Source organism: Anolis sagrei, chromosome 2 (genome assembly GCF_037176765.1).
Source record: "Anolis sagrei isolate rAnoSag1 chromosome 2, rAnoSag1.mat, whole genome shotgun sequence".
Taxonomy (NCBI): Eukaryota; Metazoa; Chordata; class Lepidosauria; order Squamata; family Dactyloidae; genus Anolis; species Anolis sagrei.
This window is the reverse complement of record NC_090022.1, coordinates 187,676,921-187,682,089: the sequence shown is the minus strand read 5'-3', so window position 1 is coordinate 187,682,089 and position 5,169 is coordinate 187,676,921.

Below are 5,169 nucleotides of genomic sequence, written 5' to 3'. Positions count from 1 at the left end.
GTATACTGTGATAAGAACTGTGACAATGTGATAAGAGAAATGTTTACATCTGTTTACCTCTGTCAACATTTACTGACCAGAAACCGGATTATCGTTTGAGGAAATGATCTGTGTTTACATTAGTCAAAGGCAATGCTCTTTCAAGACAAACCCAGAACACAATGGTTCGTTACCTGAAGATCAACATCTGTCAGGAAGTGAAGATTCAATAATTTCAACAGAACAATTATTTATGACATCAGCAGAATATTCCTATAAAAGACTCAATCTAATAATTCTCAAGTGTGGCAAACCAGAGGAGTCTGGCCCACCCACCACGCTCTGTGGAGATGGTGTATGGCGTGTCAGATCTGCTATGGGAAAGCAGAATTCTGTACATTTTGGATTTCTTTCTCAAGGAAAGAGAAATGAGTGCATTTTGGAGTCATGATACATTTGCAGGGAGTCAGTTTCTGCTGTATGGAAAACAGGGAGCTGATCCTTCCATGAGAAGAAGTTTTGGCATTTGGCATTATAGATGTTTTGGAACTATGTGTTGGCAGGCTGCAGGGTCTGGCCTAACAGGTGTTCTTCTCCAAGGACACTCTCATGACACTCCATTACTGAAAAAAGACCTTTAGGCAGAAGAACCTGGCATTTTTCCTTCTGCTGTTGAGAAGATTATTTTGTTCCTACTTCTTAGGAATCCCTCAGTATTTCTTCAAAACCTCTGCCATTCTGCTATATTAAGATGACTAGGAAACATGATTGGGAGGGGAACGAACTCTATTGCAGGTCATTGAGTAAACCTTCTCCTTCTCCCATGCCATAGTCTCAGTCAGGGAGAGAAGAATACCTGTAATTTATTTTTAAAGGTCATATATGTACTTGCTAATTGTGGAAATGTTGTTCAGTCTAGTTTGAAAGCAAGAAAGTGACACCAATCCTTCATTTCCTCTTCCTTTCATTTTACGTCATGAATACAGAATTCTTTCACACAACTACCAAGTATCAGTCTACTAGGATATGATGATAGTATTCCTTACCTGCCTCTCCTCATGGCCTAAAGCAGGTTACAACGTTGCTGAAACACATAATCAAAACACATAATAATTTCAAAACACTCCATAGAATCTACATATTAAAAGATTATTAAAATATTAAAAGATATTTCCATAAAATGCATATTAAAATACACAAACAAAAGTTAGACATAGAGTGGGTAGGGCTGCTAAAAGAGATAGGTCTTCACTTGTGTCTTACATTCCGACAGCTGATCTAGCCATTGGATAGAAGGCGGTTTGCAAGGATTCTTGCGAGGATTTTCCAAGCGGAGGTTAGAAGGGAGATACCTCGATAATTCCACAACATGAGGAACTGTATTAAGGGGTCACAGCATTAGGAAGGTTGAGAACTACTGCCCTATGCTATCCAAAGGGCAGCCCATTCACCACGAGGGAGGACTCCATCTATGGGTTGTTGTAGGTTTTTTCGGGCTATATGGCCATGTTCTAGAGGCATTCTCTCCTGACGTTTTGCCTGCATCTATGGCAAGCATCCTCAGAGGTAGTGAGGTATAGACTCCTCAGAGGTATAGACTCCATCTATATAAATAAAAATGTAATGTTCGTTTGCAGGCATGTAGGCGGGGGGGGGGGCTTGGGGGGCTTGAGGGGCTTCACCCCCCCCCCCTCCGAAATTCTCATGGTGATTCGCGAAAAGGCCTTACTGGTGCATTATTTAAACTGCTATGTTTATTCATATCATGATCTGATCACTATACTCAATATATCCCATATGCATTGAGGTACTGGGGTAACGATATAAAGGGTTGCTAGGGTAGACCCTCTTTCACTCAGACTCGCCCCCCCCCCCCCCCCCGAATCGAAATAGGCTACAGGCCTGTTCGTTTGTGGGATTAACAGAACTCAAAAACCACTGGACGAATTGACACCAAATTTGGGCACAAGGCACCTAACAACCCAATGTATGTCCTTCACACACAAAAATGATTTTGTCATTTGGGAGTTGTAGTTGCTGGGATTTATAGTTCACCTACAATCAAAGAGAATGATCCCCACCAACGATGGAATTTAACCAAACTTGGCGCACAGAACTCCCATGACCAACAGAAAATACTGGAAGGGTTTGGTGGACATTGGTTATGGAGTTGTAGTTCATCTACATCCAGAGATCACCGTGGACTCAAACAATGATGGATCTGGACCAAACTCTACATGAATACTCAATATGCCCAAACGTGAACACTGGTGGAGTTTGGGGAAAATAGAATCTTGACATTTGGGAGTTGTAGTTGCTAGGATTAATAGTTAGTTCACCTACGATCACAGAGCATTCTGAACCTCACCAACGATGGAATTGAACCAAACTTGGCACACCGAACTCCCATGACCAACAGAAAATACTGGAGAATTTGGTGGGCAGTGTCCTTTGGTTTTGGAGTTGTAGTTCATCTACATCCAGAGATCACTGTGGACTCAAACAATGATGGATCTGGACCAAACTCTACACGGATACTCAATATGCCCAAATGTGAACACTAGTGGAGTTTGGGGGAAATAGAATCTTGACATTTGGGAGTTGTAGTAGCTGGGATTTATAGTTCTACAATCAAAGAACATTCTGAACCCCACCAACGATAGAACTGGGCCAAACCTCCCATACAGAACCCTCATGTGGGCCACAACAACGCGTGGCAAGGGACGGGTAGTTCAAAATAAAGCCAACTAAAGCCGCCCTTTCCTCGCTCTTCTGCAATCTCCGCCTCCTTTTTCCCTTGCCAAAGCGAAAGGAGCCAATGAGCGGAAGGACGTCACACAAGCAGGGGCCAGTTTGAGAGGCGCGCCTTTTTGTCTCCTCTCTGTTCTGCTGAGAAGCCGAGGAAAGGAGAGCGGGGCCCGATGGATGACCGGGAGCGGCTCCTGCGGACCTTGGAGGAGCTTTCCAAGCAGGAGCTCCACACTTTCATCTTCTACTTGGGTCCCGCCATCCCGCAGGGGAAGCTGGACCCGGTCTCCGCGGTCAGGCTGGCCGAGCTTCTCCTGCAGCGTTATCCCGAAAGAGCCCTAGACTTGGCCGCCGAAGCGCTGGAGAAAGTCCCCAGGAAGGATCTTGGCCCATTGCTGCGGGGAGGAAGCAGAATGGCTGAACCGGGGCCCATGAGGATGGAAGAAGACCCGCCAGCCTTTGCACCTGGCCCTGGTGAGAAGGGGGGGGGGGGTATTCTTTAACACTGTAGGATTGACCCTGCTTGAACTGGCCTGACTCAAAGCTATGGGACAGAAAAGGCTATATAGAACCGTGAAGTTTTCAAACTTCCAAGAGGTCCCATCTGCATTGCTATACAATCCAGTTTCTGGGGGCCCTTCCACACAGCCCTTTATCCCAGAAAATCAAGGCAGAAAATCCCACATTATCTGAGTGTGGAGTCTGATAACCCAGTTCAAAATAGGGATTTTTCTGCCTTGATATTCTGAGATATAGGGCTCAGTGGAAGGGCCCTCGGATTATTATTATTATTATTATTATTATTATTTATACCCCACCACCATCTCCCCAATGGGGACTCGGAGCGGCTTACATGAGGCCAAGCCCAAATGACAATTACAATAAAGAAAAACCAAAAACACAAACAATAAACAATAACATCAGACTACACAGAGAAGCCATCGAAATCCACAAGCATGTGGACAATTTCAACAGAAAGGAAGAGACCATGAAAATGAACAAAATCTGGCTACCAGTATTAAAAAAACTCAAAAATTACAGCAGCAAAACAACAGAGAGGTAACAACCTGGCACATCTTAACACCTCTCAGCAAGAGATTTTCCCAGGCTCAGCCAGGCATTCAAATGCTAATGAAGGTGGTCAGTTGAAACATTCACACCTAGCTCTAGCAGAGAAGAGCTCTTTGCCCCACCCCAGCCATTCCACAGATATATAAACCCATTGTCCTAATTCCCCCAGCCCTCACTACCTCTGAGGATGCTTGTCACAGATGCAGGCGAAACGTCAGGAGAAATGCCTCTAGAACATGGCTCTATAGCCCGAAAAAACCCACAAGAACCTAATAACATCGTAGTTACATAAAACATATGAATACATAACAATATAAAAATAAAAATATGCACAGGCACAATAAAAATGGGCGGGCTACATGTAGTGATTAAAAAGACAAACTGATTAAAACTAATTAAAACCTCGGGCGAGATAAAAGAGGGAAGTAGGTAATTTACGGAGGAGGGCTCATTTTAGCAGGAGTTGTGGAATCAAGATAACCCATTTTAAAGCAGATATTGTGGGATTTTCTGCCTTGATGTTCTGGGTTTATGGCTGTGTGAAATAATAATAATAATAATAATCTTTATTTATACCCCGACACCATCTCCCCAAAGGGGACTTGGGCAGCTTACATGAGGCCACACTCATCAATGCAGAAAACACAATATAACACAAAAACACAACAGAAGATAAAATATTATAAAATACAAAACCAATGTAAATACGCAGCACAACAATATAAAATCAAAACATTAAACCACTAAAAATGATCACAGTGGACAGGGCCAGTTCAAGGTTAAAATTTTAAAACACTGGGAGATAGGGCAGTGTAAAATATCAGGAAGGGGATCCAGGGGATAAGGTAGGAGTTCAGTGCACAAACCAGAGAATAAAGTGCTTCTGAGGGCATTTTATGCAGAGTTTGGTCAGGCATTATCATACATTCAGTCATTGAAGTCACATTGGAACAGCCATGTTTTCAGGCTCCTATAGATTTCCAGGGTGGGGGCTTGCCTAATATCTCTGGGGAGCAAATTCCAGAGCCAAGGGGCCACCACAGAGAAGGCCCTCTCTCTTGTCCCCACAAGTCACTCTTGCAATGAAAGTGGGAGCGAGAGAAGGGCCTCTCCGGAAGATCAAAGAGGTTGTGTGAGTTCCTAGACGGAAATGCGGTCGAGCAGGGAGGCGGGTCCCAAACCGTTTAGGGCTTTGTAGGTTAAAACCTGCACCTTGAATTGGCAGTCAGTGGAGCTCCTTAAGGGCCCAGGATTGTCTGAGGCTCTTTCCACACAGCTGAATCCCATATTTTCTGCTTTGGACTGGAATATATGGCAGTGTGGACTCAAATAACCCAGTTCAAAACAGATGTTGTGGGATTATCTGCCTTG